General features: G+C 44.8%; 1 protein-coding gene across 11 annotated transcripts in view; it reads left to right on the top strand.

Moving 5' to 3' along the window:
- BICD1 (BICD cargo adaptor 1) overlaps positions 1 to 14,923 on the top strand; it is a 239,414-nt gene that overhangs the window by 66,493 nt on the left and 157,998 nt on the right. Inside the window, exon 1 of one of the 11 annotated variants that reach the window (XM_064155777.1) lies at positions 11,283 to 11,373. The exons of the other annotated variants lie outside the window; for them this stretch is intronic. The gene's annotated coding sequence lies outside the window, so the exon portion shown is untranslated. Of the gene's footprint in view, positions 1 to 11,282; positions 11,374 to 14,923 lie in introns of those variants that run through there. 11 annotated transcript variants of the gene reach the window in all.

The raw sequence follows: 14,923 nt of genomic DNA, 5'->3' as shown, positions 1-14,923 counted from the left end.
GATGTCCTAGCACTGCAGTCTGTCCTGGGCTTGGTGCTAAGGCAAGTCCTTGCAGAGCCTTGCCAGGTGGCAGAGTTACCCAAAAGGGGAAGGTAGGTTAGAAGTGGTCTGTAGAAAGCCACCAAGGGAAGGGTGATCTGGGGGATGTCAGCAGGAGTGTGGGTTTCTTTGTGGTTGTTTCTGTAATTGCGGGGGCAGGATTGCGGCACTCAAGAGATGACTCAGTGTGAGTTAGCTGCAAGTAGTGCACTTTATTGAGGCAGTACAGCAGATCATATGCTAACTTGGAAGAGGTGTGCATAGCTAGCCTAGCCTGAGATTGGTGCATGTGGAGGGCACAGATTGGCCTAAGGTTATGTGTGAGGTACAGATAGGTTATAACCCATATAAACAACCTGTAGAGTCAGACCCCAGAGGCTGGCTGACTCTGTCCTCAGGCAGCTGCATGTGGGGGGTGTTACCCACTGCCTGGTTTCCTGCCTCTGAGATGGATTCAAGGACACTCTGCAGCACAGGGTTGCTCATTGCTTATCAGCTCGTGTCCTGTTAAGCAAGAAATCCATCCACATGTAATGATTTGCTTGATGAAATGTGGTGCAATAGCAAAGTATTAGAGCGGGACTGCAGAACCTCAGCTTTGCTCCATAGGTGTGACTCTAACTCCCTCTGTGGCCTTGAGCACTTTGCACTCGACTTTCCCTGTAGGTAGATCAAGAGAGAATGCTTCTTTACATTTTTGTAGCTCCTCAATAGCAAGTTGGTGAGGGTTGTTATTAATAGACTTGTTTTTCTCACTTCTCCTTTTGTACATTAGAATGAAATATTTACATCTCTTCCTCTAGGAATATGATTTTTTTACTTAAAGATGATGTTTCATGCTTGCCAAATTATTGCTTTAATGACAGTTGTGCAGGAGAGGCTACAGCAAAGGAAAATGACAACATGATTTGAATTTCAAAGGCACAATGTTCACTGCATTGTGTGCAGTGGCTGGTAGGAAGGGACTTTCCTCATGAAGCTTTCAGCTGTGCTCCTGGGAAGCTGTTGGACCTTGTTAACACGGTTCCTTCAAAGGCCAAGAGTAAAAAGTTTCTATGTTGTTAATGAAATTAAAGAGTTTTCATAGAAATTAGCTTTAGCAGGTCTTGTAAAGCTTTATTAACTGGGGGAGATAAGGTGAGAGTTTGTAAAATCATAGAATTGTAGAATCATAGAATCAACCAGGTTGGAAGAGACATCCAAGATCATCCAGTCCAGCCTATCCCCCAGCCCTATCCAGTCAACGAGACTATGGCACCAAGTGCCTCATCCAGTCTTTTCTTGAACACCCCCAGGGATGGTGACTCCACCACCTCCCTGGGCAGCCCATTCCAATGCCAATCACTCTCTCTATGAAGAACTTCTTCCTAACATCCAGCCTATACTTCCCCCAGCACAACTTGAGTCTGTGTCTCCTTGTTCTGCTGCTGCCTGCCTGGTGAAAGTAGCCAAGTGGGGGTTGTTCTCTTCTGCCAGGCAAGTAGCAACAGAACAAGGGGACACAGTCTCAAGCTGTGCTGGGGGAGATCTAGGCTGGATGTTAGGAGGAAGTTGTTGGCAGAGAGAGTGATTGGCATTGGAATGGGCTGCCCAGGGAGGTGGTGGAGTCACTGTCCATCTGTAGAGATGTTCAAGAAAGTCTCCTTCCCTGGAGACTTTCAAGGCCTGTCTGGTTGTGTTCCTCTGTGATCTGTTTTGGATAGCATTGTCCCACTCTGGCAGGGGAGTTGGAATCGATGATCTCCTTGGGTCCCTTCCAGCCCCTAACACCCTGTGATCCTGTGAAAATCCTGGATGAGGCACTTAGTGCTATGGTCTAGTTGATTGGCCAGGACTGGGTGCTAGGTTGGAGTAGATGATCTTGGAGGTCTCTTCCAACCTGGTCGGTTCTGTGATTCAGCTGCATGACTTGTTCCCCTGTGGATCACGCCCATCATTTAAATTTCTAACCATAGATTCAGATTGTTTAACTCTGTGCTCTTGATCTTTAATTCTGGGTATGTCATCAGAAAACTTCAAAATGTGATTTTAAAATGTCTGATCAGCTATTCTTTGTTCAAGTCAATTCTCCATCAATGCAGAATTACATCTTCCCCTTGCTAATGAAGTAAATAAATCGATACAAATGACTTGTAGTCATAAAGTCTACTGAATTATAAGCTTATGCAATGCCATGGAGCCCACAAATGCATCGTTTTAGTGCCTCAGCTCTAGTTTATGAAGCAGTAAGTTGATAGGGGAGCTAATAGAACTGCAGGAATGTTACCAAAGCAAGATTTCCCTTCTGGAAGTGTCCATTTTGGACTCTCTCCTGCTGTTAAATTTGGAACTTGCTCTATGGACTTCCCAGTTGCTCCTGCCCTCCTCTGTCAGGAAGCGTGTGAGCTGCTGCTCCCGGACCTGGTGGTGACATCTGTGTGGCTTTCCCTGCACTCTGTGCTTCAGGCCTCTGCTCCTGCTTCCTGGGTGCCGAGACACTGGCGGTGTGGCAAGTGGAATCAGTGGTGCTCTTTCTCTCCTCTTCTCTTGGACTTTTCCCTCCCTTTCTATTGCTGGTAACCTCAGTATGTTTTCCTTTGGGCAAAAGGATCTCTTCTTTACGGAGAAATGGATTTAAGAGTCGGGAAAAAGCAGGTGACTGTTCACCATCTATATTCTATAGTATGTCTATGTAAATGTTTGGTTATAATATACATTGTTTATGGCTTTATAGATGTGTAAAACATAAGTAGGGGGTGTGCATATGTATGTGGATGTGTGTATACATATGTATGTGTATATACAACTGTCTACACCCATACACACAGCCTCAAGCTGTGCCAGGGGAGATTTAGGCTGGAGGTGAGGAGAAAGTTCTTCCCTGAGAGAGTCATTGGACACTGGAATGGGCTGCCCGGGGAGGTGGTGGAGTCGCCGTCCCTGGGGCTGTTCAAGGCAAGATTGGACGTGGCACTTGGTGCCATGGTCTGGCCTTGAGCTCTGTGGTAAAGGGTTGGACTTGATGATCTGTGAGGTCTCTTCCAACCCTGATGATACTGTGATACATACACACTGTGTGTATATATACATCTATTTAATGCATCAATAAAGAAAAGATTTAAGTCCTGTACAGAAGAGGTAGATGAAGACATATTCTGAGTCTGATATCACTTGGCATTTCGTTATTACTGATGTGTTTATGTTCACTTTGGAACCTGGAGGCTCTATGCAAGATGCAAAAATACATAGTAGTCTTTTCAAAACAACAGCTGAATAAGCAAGGTGAAATGAAGGTAGATGACAAGCAAGCATGGAAGAGATACCTGGACTCTGCTGGCCTTTGCTTTTATCTACACATTTGTGTGAGTAAAAGCTATTGCTTCTCAAAATCAGTCTATAACATAATTATATACTCTCAGGAGATAACAGGTGACGTTAGGTGATCTTGACTTGATCAATAGTAGTTTTTTCCCACTTTCTTTTTAGGTTTATTAAAATTCTTCACTAAACATTTTCTGTCATGGTGAAAACTGATTTTTTTTTTTTTTGTTAGTTCAAATTACTTGTCAGTAAAGGAAAAACTAATGTGGGTTTGGAGAGCAGTGTGTTACTTTATTGATATTTTATGGCTTTAAATGTTAGGCCAATGGGAATTCTACACTGCTCTGGGGAGCTTAAGGCAGTAACTGTGCAGAAACTTAACATCTCCCCAGGCAGTTGCACACCTGTGTAAGGAGTTGGTGCAGTGCTGGAGGTGGAGCCCAGCAGCGTGGCTGTGGCAGTGCACGCTTGGTCTGCTAATTGGTCATGGTCTGATGGATTTCAGTGTCCATCTAGATTTCATCAGTGGCAGAGCTGAGAAGGAAACTGAATTTTCAGTCTCATTCACTTAGGGAGCTTCAATTTGATGAAAATTAGAAGTAGTTGGGAGCTCAGTTTGTCTCTAGCTGTTATGAATCAAAAAATTATTTGATAGACTTGTCTGAAGGCAATTTCTCATTGCATTTAGTATGATGTGTGCCCAGCAGAGCTTGTACTGTGACTGCTGAACTGCAGCAGCCCTACTCAGTCTGTCTGCTGAGGAGCTGTTGCCTCCTCGAATTTAAATTACAGATTTTGTTTCCTGAAATGGATGTTCCCTGAATTCCTAGGGCACGGCTCTATTTTTGAAGAAGTTGGTAAAAGTCACTCATGTTTGACTCCCCTTTGATTTTTCTCCTACAGTGCAACTCAGTTCACAACATAGACAATAATTTCTGTGGCCTTTTGTACCCTGCCACAAAAAAAACAAAACAAAACAAAAACCAAATCAGAAAGAAAAGCCAATTTGCTGAGCCTCCTATCAGGAAGAAGAAAACAAACAAGTGTTATTAAGGCAATCACTCACCACTTCCTACCAGCAGATTAATGAGGAGTAAAGGCAACCTTGGGCAGATCATACTCCAGTTTTACCACAGAGCTTGACATTATGGTCTCTGGGATATCCCAATGGCTAACTGATATTTCCACTGTGTCCCCTTCTAGCCTCTTGCCCACTCCACTTATTCAAGGCAAGACTGGATGTGGCACTTGGTGCCATGGTCTAGCCTTGAGCTCTGTGGTAAAGGGTTGGACTTGATGATCTGTGAGGTCTCTTCCAACCCTGATAATACTGTGATACTGTGAAAAAAGACTTCAGGTGTGCAGCTATAGCAGACCTCCAAAGAGAAGCTGTGTGAGCTGATGGATGGGGCTCGAGGTCCTAGGCAGGAGGTCCCTTCTAGCAGCAGCATCTGACTGCTGCCTGACCTGCCTGCCACACTTCGCTGTTCCATACTTTCCGTATCTGCCCTGCTCTGGCCTTTCCATATCTGTCCTGCTGTGTCCTTTCCATATCATTCCTGCTCCATCCATTTCATACCTGTCCTACTCCATCCTCCCCTTATCTATCCTGCTCCATTCTTTCCATATCTGTTGTGCTCAATCCTTTCTGTGTCTGTCCTGCTCTGTCCTTTCCATGTCTGTCTCACTCTGTCCTTTTGATGTCTGCCCTTCTCCATTCTTTCCATATCTGTCCTGCTCTGATTTGATACTAAGCATGGGATAAGAAGGATCATTCACTTTTTGCACCAACTGGAGTGACATCAAACTTCTTGAGAAGTTCTAAGGGAAAAAGAAAAACTTCTGGAATTCGTGCTTTAAAATCAATATATCACAGAATCACACAATGGTCTGGGTTGGAAAGGACCTCCAAAGCTCATCCAGTCCAACTCCTTTGCAGCCTGGAGAAGAGAAGGCTCAGGGCAGACTCCATTGCTCTCTACAACTACCTGAAGGGAGGCTGTGGCCAGGTGGGGTTGGTCTCTTCCCCCAGGCAACCAGCAACAGAACGAGGGGACACAGTCTCAAGTTGTGGCAGGGGAGGTCTAGGCTGAATGTTAGGAGGAAGTTCTTCACAGAGAGAGTGATTGGCATTGGAATGAGCTGCCCAGGGAGGTGATGGAGTCACTGTCCCTGGAGGTGTTCAAGAAAAGCCTGGATGAGGCACTTAGTGCCATGGTCTAGTTGATTGGCTAGGGCTGGGTGCTAGATTGGACTGGATGATCTCGGAGGTCTCTTCCAACCTGGTTGATTCTATGACTATTCTATGACACTTGCTCTGGAGGGGCAGAGGCTTTGACACTCTGCAAGTGCTGCTCAACCATCGCTAAGCCACAAGTGAGCTGCCAACGCCAGATGAGCCATGCATCCAAAACCCAGTATATGATGGGCTGAGGTGGCAACAGTTCACAATCCCAGCTGTATGATTAATCTGAAGAAGGGGACACAGTCTCAAGTTGTGCCAGGGTAGGTATAGGCTGGATATTAGGAAGAAGTTCTTCACAGAGAGAGTGATTGGCATTGGAATGGGCTGCCCAGGGAGGTGGTGGAGGCACCGTCCCTGGGGGTCTTCAAGAAAAGCCTGGATGAGGCACTTAGTGCCATGGTCTGGTTGATTGGCTAGGGCTGGGTGTTAGGTTGGACTGGATGATCTTGGGGGTCTCTTCCAACCTGGTTGATTCTATGATTCTTCTATGATTCTTTATATTGTAACTGTGGGTAGTAAATAGAAAATAAATACTAAGCTTCTTTTCTGTTAATCTCTGACATGGGGAGTTGAGGCAGATGAATCATAAGGAACGGAAAGAGGAAAAGCTCCATTTTAGCAAAGGCAAACTCCATAGTTTTATTTTGCCAAGCACACAACTTTAATAGCTGGAACACTTTTCCATTTGGGCTATCTTTAGGTACAGACAGGCTGGTCGTTGCCGCTGCCAGAATGTTCACATGCAGCGTTCTAAAGGACAGAATTGCTTTTGATGGCTTTGTAAGTGGTGAAAGAGCCCTGTAACACCTTTATTTAACACTGTGTTAATTTGCCAGGACCTGAGGCTGCCACATGTGCATGTAAAACGAAACTTTTTCTGGAGGTAGATGGCAGTGATGATAACGCCTGATGTGTGCTGGTGACAGCTTTAGTGTTTCTACTGGTCGGTTCTCTGACAACTGCAGGTACTACATCTCTCTGCATCCTGTAACCAGGCTGTGGTATTGATTTGCTTCATTGGTTAGACCCTGAATATGGATTAAGTGAGCGTTTATTGATGCAGAGGATATAGTGCTGAGTTCAGCAGCTGAATAAACTTGAGGAACTGAACATAATACTTTCTGGAAAATGCCAGTATCTTTTTCTTCCTCTTTTCCTTGCTTCCATTGCAAAAGAAATAGGAATTTCCATATAAGGTTTAAAAGAAACAGACTGTAGTTCAGAATACATATAATGAGAGCAGGGTGTAAAGTCATTGGCTTTTGTGGAGTTAATCTTGCTTTCAGTCTGGTCTATAGATGGTCTTAAATGCAGCAAGTGTCACATCCAAGGAAACACTACATTCTCTCCTTCTGTCACTTATGCACTCTTTTGTTTCTCTTTATCCACATCTTTTTAGGTTGCAGTAAGGTGAAAGGATATTTTGTTTGAGCAGAAGCAAAAAAAAAAAAGGTTTGTATTTTGTTTAAACACTTCACAAGAAGGCCCTTACCTAGGGAAGAAAGAGTAGGTAGTTTAGAAGGAGAAGGAATATTTAACACAGCCTCTTCCTGCCAGAGATTCACAGCATTATCTTATCAAGGGTGCAGAGCTCACTGATGCTCTGGTGGATGCAAGAACTTGTTCTTCACATCTGTTCCTGCTTCATCCTTCCTGAACCCGCCTGAACATGAGCCAGCAGTGTGCCCAGGTGGCCAAGAGAGCCAGTGGCATCCTGGCCTGCATCAGGAATGGTGTGGTCAGCAGGAGCAGGGAGGTCATTCTGCCCCTGTACTCTGCACTGGTTAGACCACACCTTGAGTGCTGTGTTCAGTTCTGGGCCCCCCAGTTTAGGAGGGACATTGAGATGCTTGAGCGTGTCCAGAGAAGGGCAACGAGGCTGGGGAGAGGCCTTGAGCACAGCCCTACGAGGAGAGGCTGAGGGAGCTGGGATTGGTTAGCCTGGAGAAGAGGAGGCTCAGGGGTGACCTTATTGCTGTCTACAACTACCTGAGGGATGGTTGTGGCCAGGAGGAGGTTGCTCTCTTCTCTCAGGTGGTCAGCACCAGAACAAGAGGACACAGCCTCAGGCTGTGCCAGGGGAGATTTAGGCTGGAGGTGAGGAGAAAGTTCTTCCCTGAGAGAGTCATTGGACACTGGAATGGGCTGCCCGGGGAGGTGGTGGAGTCGCCGTCCCTGGAGCTGTTCAAGGCAGGACTGGACGTGGCACTTGGTGCCATGGTCTGGCCTTGAGGTCTGTGGTAAAGGGTTGGACTTGATGATCTGTGAGGTCTCTTCCAACCCTGATGATACTGTGATACTGTTATTCCCCTTTGATGTATGCTGATACAGGGACTGGAGAGTGCTTCACGAGACTCCATCTCTTCTTTGAGAAGTGGAGAATATAATGACTGTCATGGGCACTGCAGAGTCCTCAGGAACAGTTCTTTAGGGAAGGTTCTTAGATACAAACTCAGGGCAATTGTGCCTTAGTGCCTGGCCCTACTGTCAAGGTCCAGGGAACAGAGATTAACAATGTCTCTGTTCAGAGGAGCAAGATCTCTTCTTACAAATTTCCGTGTTGTGAAATTAAGGTGCAAGCAAGACCAAGTATCACCACAGAACTATTTATTAAAGGGTAAAGCTGGATAAAACAGGCAGAGAGAGAAGGGGGGGAGAGAGATAAGGAGAACAACAGAGAAAATGAGAAGTAGCAAGGAAGGGAAAAAGATGGCATCATGTTACCATCAGCTGCAACTGGTGGGGAGAGAGACAGGTGTATGGCCTGGGGATGATCTGTGGAGTTCATCAGGAGTTCTTCTGGTGGTGCTCTGGTGGAAGTCCACCCTTCAGCAGACATTGCTTTTATACAGGTTTTTAGATCAGTGTCCAGGTGCATCTCCTCAGGAAACCTTCCTGTGTATTCCTGCATTGGCAGGGGGCCGCTGGCAGCACCGGGGGAGAGCCTCCGCACTCGCCCTGCGCTGCTTACCTGTCCATACCCCCAGTACACAGAAGCCTTTTCTCTTTGAGATAGTTGACATAAGATGTACATCCTGGGCATTCAAGCCACACTGAGGTCCAGGAATTTCCTCCAAGGCATTGTCTGTTGATCTGCATCCCTCAGCTTTCCACCAAGAGCCTTGTCTGAGCCCTGGGAGGTTAACAAAGGCAATCTTTATCTTTGTTAATTAGGGAGAGACAATGGCGAGGCAATCTTTATCTTTGTTGATGAGCAAGGAGAGAGGATTTAGACTCTCACACCTACTGGATTCTCTAATTGAAGCAGAGAATCTAACTTGAGTAGTCTACCATTTTGCCAACACTTTTCCCTCCGATTTGAATAGTACAGAACAGAAGTTACGTAGGAAATATAACACTGATCTAATACTTTTGATCTTGAATCATGTCATTACTTCTGTTGGTGAAGACAAACAGATGCAGGGCTTCTGGAGATCTGGACATACCATCCTAATGTCACTTGGGAATGTGCAGTATGAGTGCTTCCATTCTTCCAGATTATACTGCAAAGCACTTAAGAAAAATTTCTCAGCTCCTTTTACTACTTATCTGTAACTGGTTCAATATAATAATGCAAAGCTGATCCTTCATCTGCTAAAGCAAACAGAGAATGAGTTTCATGAATAGGATATTCCCTTATTGACACCTTCTTGACATATTGGTATTTAATCATAGAATCAACCAGGTTGGAAGAGACCTTCAAGATCATCCAGTCCAATCTATCCCCCAGCCCTATCCAGTCAACCAGACCATGGCACTAAGTGCCTCATCCAGGCTTTTCTTCAACACCTCCAGGGACGGTGACTCCACCACCTCCCTGGGCAGCCCATTCCAATGCCAATCACTCTCCCTGGCATCAACTTTCTCCTCACATCCAGCCTATACTTCCCCTGGCACAACTTGAGACTCTGTCCCCTTCTTCTATTGCTGGTTGTCTGGCAGAAGAGACCAACCCCTACCTGGCTACAACCTCCCTTCAGGTAGTTGTAGACAGCAATGAGGTCACCCCTGAGCCTCCTCAATGTTCACAAGCAAAGGAAGGAAGAAAGTAATGATGAAAATGAATGCCTTATGTTGTCAGAAACTGTTTATGATACTTTCAAACTTCTTAAATGATCACTTTAGTCCTGTGAAAAGCTGGGAAGGAATATTCACACAAAAATGAGAAATGTAGCTTATGTAAGTATCTCTGGTGAGACACAACTCCTTGTTTTTCTGCTATGGATGTTATAACTACTGCAGTTTGCTGTGTGTTTGGAGGAGCTTTGTGGTTATTTCAATTCCAACAAGACGTTCTCTTGCTACTTTAGATCTGTCATCCTCAGTTAAAGGTGAGGAGCTGCTCTTCCTGCAATTACAAGCTTTTAAAACATTTATCTTTGATGTTTTCCTCTTCTCTCCTTTATGGTCAAGTTCATTGCTATAATTCTCCACAATTAACTGTTGTATTAGCAAGATCAATGTATGTCCTGAATTCCCTCTGAGCAGGAACAGTCATGGAATCATAGAATCAACCAGGTTGGAAGAGACCTCCAAGATCATCCAGTCCAGCCTATCACACAGCCCTATCCAGTCATCCTGACCATGGCACTTAAGTTTGAAGTTGCAACAGCAAATAATAAGTGGGGAGTCATTTCAAAATTGGGTTGGCATATTGCTTTTAGTCATATTGCAGGGTTTGTAGGGTTGCATTTGGAATGTGAGGGTGTTCTGTGTTTCAGTGGTACAGATGAGTGTTGTTAATAAAAAAAAACAAACCCCAACCATAAACTAACTCCCTTAAATAATGAAATGGCTGAATTTCAGTGACGATCCAGTGGTCACCATTGGGTGATTTTAGTCAACCCCTACCCTAGATCAGGCTAGCCAAAGCCTCATCTAGACATAATTCTCAACAATTAACTGTTCCATTAGGAAGCTCAATGTGCTAGTTTGAGCCTAGAATGTTTTAGTGAGAATAATGAGATTATGGGCTGTGAAAGGAAACAATGGTGATGTTTACTTCACTCATAGGCTTGCTGAGATGTATAAGAACAAGAACGCAAATGTAGATAAGGGAGTCACTCTCTGTCTCTTGGGGCTGCATGAACTTCTCTCCAACCTAGCCTGCCATCTGTGTGACTAATCCTTCTGCTTCCTGACCCCTTTGTCTGACCCTCTAAACTGCCTTGAGCGGAAGGCAAAGTCTGGGGTAAGGTAAAGGGGTGGGAGAAGGTGGAAGGGTGGCTAAGAGTCCCTCCTGGGGGCTTTGGTTTCTGGGAGGGCTGTTGTGTTTCTGTATTACTTTTTATATACTTCTGTGTACATATATAGTAAATGTCTGCTTGTATGTTATGCTAAGCTGTAAATATAAAGCTTCATTCAATTTCCAGAGCTGCTGAGTCTAGTTTGGGTGATTTTCTTAAGGGGGGTGGGGGTGGCAGGTAGCACCCAAACCATCACAATGCTGTTAATTCCCTCTAAGCAGGAACAGGCATTTAAATTTAAAGTTGTAACAGCAAATAATAAATGGGGAGTAATTTCTTCTAAATTAAGATGTATGGTAGACTTTCTTGGATTTGTATCAAGCACGGAATGATTTATCTTCTGAGACAGCCAATAGCCTTGCTAACCCATGACTTTGAATGATTTTGAGATGGTCAAGTGAGGGAGCAAATAGAATTCCTGCCTGACTTCCTCTCTCTCCTTGAAAGTTATAGAAATACTAGGCTGGATCTGAATAACCCACCACCCTCCCTGTCCCTCACTTGGCTATACCTCTGAGGACAACTTTAGAGGATGTGACTGAGGTAAAGTCTGTCTTTCTGTCTCTAGTGGTTTGGCAGTTATTTTAGTCTTAGAATGACACTTTCCCCCTTTCCTCCCTCCCTTAATTCTATGACAGTGTTCTCATGCTGAAAAGACATAATCAAGCCAGTCTTTGATCTAAGACTGTTAAAAGAGATGGAAATTATTCTTTCAGGGGAAGCTGGAAATTGTATGAGATGCTGACTGTAGGTGAATACATAATTTTCATTGGGATAGTCTTTAAAGAGAAAAAAAATCCAGTAGAGAGAAAAATTTTCAGTGTATTCTCAACATCCCCATTTTTTTGTTGTTGTTAAAAATCTGTCATGTGATATCCAAAATTCTCTAATTCATGTCCACCTATGGACCAGCAAGCAGGAATGCTGAGTTTCTCAAAGTCTGTGCAGGAGACTGGAAGGACACGACCTTATACCAGTATGATACATAGCAGGTCAATCTATTTATTGAAGCTAAGAGTGGTACTTATGTAGTGGATTCAGTACATATGTATGTGCTTTTGGTAGGCTCCACTAACAGCAACATTTGCTTGTTCCCAGGCCTGACCAGCCTGCCCCCCTTCAAGGCCCCCTTGCACAGCTCAGCTACAGATAGCAGCTAACTTTGTCAGCTTCTCTGCCAGCCTTCCCAAGCCTGCTTCCTTGCAGCTGTGCTTTTTAGCAGAGTGACCTTAGCCCTACCCTGCCTGTTCTTATTTTTCAGACTGCTCAATCCTGCTCAAACCCTGGTATCAGAACGTTTGCAAGTAAGGATATCAATGAGTCAAGATCCTCTGAAGTCAAGCAAGGGGGTTTTGCTAGCACCTGCAGTCACTTGATTGCAGTGTATGCAAGTGGTGGTGATGTATAATGTGCTCCAGGTTGTGATGGTTTGGGTGTTCCCTGCCCCCACACACTTTGGAAATCACCCGGACTAGACTCAGCAGCTCTGGAAATAGAATGAAGCTTTTATTTACAGCTTAGCACAATATACAAGCAGATATTTACAGTATATACAGTAATACACAAGTTTAAAGGTATTACAGAAAGAAAACAGCCCTCCCAGAAAACTGAGAACACAGGAGGGGCTCCCAACCGCCCTTCCACCTTCCTCCCACTCCTCTACCTTACCCCAGATCTTGCCTTGCATTTAAGGTACTATGGAGGGTTGGCCAGGGGGGTTAGGAAGCAAGTGGATTAGTCACACAGCAGGTTAGGTTAGAGAGAGAGGGAAGTTCAGCCCAAAGCCCAGACAGTGACTGTATTATCTGTGTTTGTGTTCTTATCCATCTCAGCAAGCCTATGAGTGAAGCAGACGTCACCATTGTTTCCTTTTCACATACTGAAATCTAATTCTTCTCACCAAAACATTCTAGCTAGCTTCAAACTAGCACACAGGTTTAGGTGAAATCAATGTTTTAAGTGACTTCAGTGACATTTTGAACTATATTCTGTATGGCTGAAGGTTGTTTTTTTGGGGGGGTGTAAGTACATGCACACATTGTTTAATATCTCAGTAACATCTAAACTGAACATTCTATGATGGGTTAAAAACGTTTTTGGGTTGAAGAGGCAGGTTCCATATCTCAGTTTCTATGTAGGACAAGGGAGGTTATTCTTCCCCTGTACTCAGCACTGGTGAGGCCACACCCTGAGTGCTGCATCTAGTTCTGGACTCCTCAATTCAAGAGAGATGTTGAGGTGCTGGAAAGTGTCCAGAGAAGGGCAACAAAGCTGGTGAGGGGCCTGGAGCACAAATCCTACGAGGAGAGGCTGAGGGAGCTGGGATTGTGCAGCCTGCAGAAGAGGAGGCTCAGGGCAGAGATCATTGCTCATTGCTGTCTACAGCTACCTGAAGGGAGGCTGTAGCCAGGTGGGGTTGGTCTCTTCTGCCAGGCAACCAGCAACAGAAGAAGGGGACAGAGTCTCAAGTTGTGCCAGGGGAAGTCTAGGCTGGATGTTAGGAGGAAGTTGTTGGCAGAGAGAGTGATTGGCATTGGAATGGGCTGCCCAGGGAGGTGGTGGAGTGGCCATCCCTGGAGGTGTTGAAGCAAAGCCTGGATGAGGCACTTAGTGCCATGGTCTAGATAACTGGATAAGGCTGGGTGCTAGGTTGGACTGGCTGATCTTGGAGGTCTCTTCCAACCTGGTTGATTCTATGACAAGGAAGAGGAAACAATTTCATTACCATGGTCTTGAGAGGGAAAAAGCAAATCTCTTAATCTAAACAGAAGCAAACAGATTGTCATTTAAGTCCCAGTACTGGACTGAATCAGAACTGACTGAGCACCAAGAACTGATTTTCATCTCTTCTGCCTTTTTTAATCAAAGTTATTCTTGCTTGAGTTCTGTCACAGACACAAAGAGACAAAGTATCAGAAGTGAAACTATTGTGGGGGGAAATATCAGAAGCTGTTGAGGTGTCCTTGGGACAAGAGAGAAGTCCTGGAGGTTGGTAACCTCATCCCAGGCTGGATAAAGCTCTGGCCCACCTGGTCTAGGGTAGGGTGTCCCTGCCCATGGCAGGGGGTTTGGAACTAGATGATCCCTGTGGTTCTTTCCAACCCTGACTGATTCTGTGAAGCTTGCAGGACAAGGTTCAAATCCAGGCACGAGTTAAATGCAGATTTGCAAACAAGAAATGTTGCAGCTCTGGGAAGAGCAAAGTCAAGGAGAGTCCTGAGTAGTGCATGACTAGAAGGATCAAAGGGAAGCTTGTGTCCTCTCCATGAGTGCTTGGAGTAGCAGAGCTAATACTACCAAGGGCTGCCAGCTCTGCTGTGAAGTCATGAAGACATAGTATGCCTGGATTACCTTGCCAGAAGCCATCTCTGTAGAGCCTGAGGAGCTAAAATTGGATTGGCATATTGCTTTTAGTGATATTGCAGGTTTGTAGGGTAGCATTAGTTATGAATGTGAGAGTGTTCTGTGCTTCACTGGTGCAGATGAGTGTTGTTAAAAACCAAACAAACCCCAACCATAAACTAACTCCCTTAGATAATGAAATGGCTGAATTTTAGGCTTGGATTTAAGGTGGTTTTCCATGATAGTATTAGTAGCTAATTTACTTTGTTGGCTGAGAAACCAGTGACAAGCCAAGTGGAAGCCTGCCTGTGTTATTGAAAAGTCCTTTGCAAGGCATTTGACTTTCCTTTGTCTGATTTTTTTCGTGCTGTTAAGGGAAGGATTGGCACTACAGTAAGAATTTGGGAGACTGAAGAAGTGGAAAAGGAAGAAATAAAAGGTCTCTGTATGCCAAGTCTGTCATCAACTTTATTAGTATGTCATTTGCTGTGTTAACTGAAAGCTGCAGTCATGCTAGGAGTTCTCCAGTGATATGATGCCTGTGCTGTGACTAGCCTAAAAATCTGACTTTTGTCAGCTCCATTTATTAGCTCTATTATGAGAGGGATGTGGAGATGCTGGAGTGTGTCCAGAGAAGGGCCACAAGGATGCTTAGAGGGTTGAAGCAGCTCTGCTGTGAGGACAGACTGAAAGAGTTGGAGCTGTTCAGTCTGGAGAAGTGGAGGCTCTGAAGTGACCTTCTTGTGGCCTT

This window comes from Pogoniulus pusillus, chromosome 15 (assembly GCF_015220805.1).
Source record: "Pogoniulus pusillus isolate bPogPus1 chromosome 15, bPogPus1.pri, whole genome shotgun sequence".
Lineage (NCBI taxonomy): Eukaryota > Metazoa > Chordata > Aves > Piciformes > Lybiidae > Pogoniulus > Pogoniulus pusillus.
Note: the sequence above shows the minus strand (reverse complement) of the source record. Positions and strands in the feature narration are given on the sequence as shown.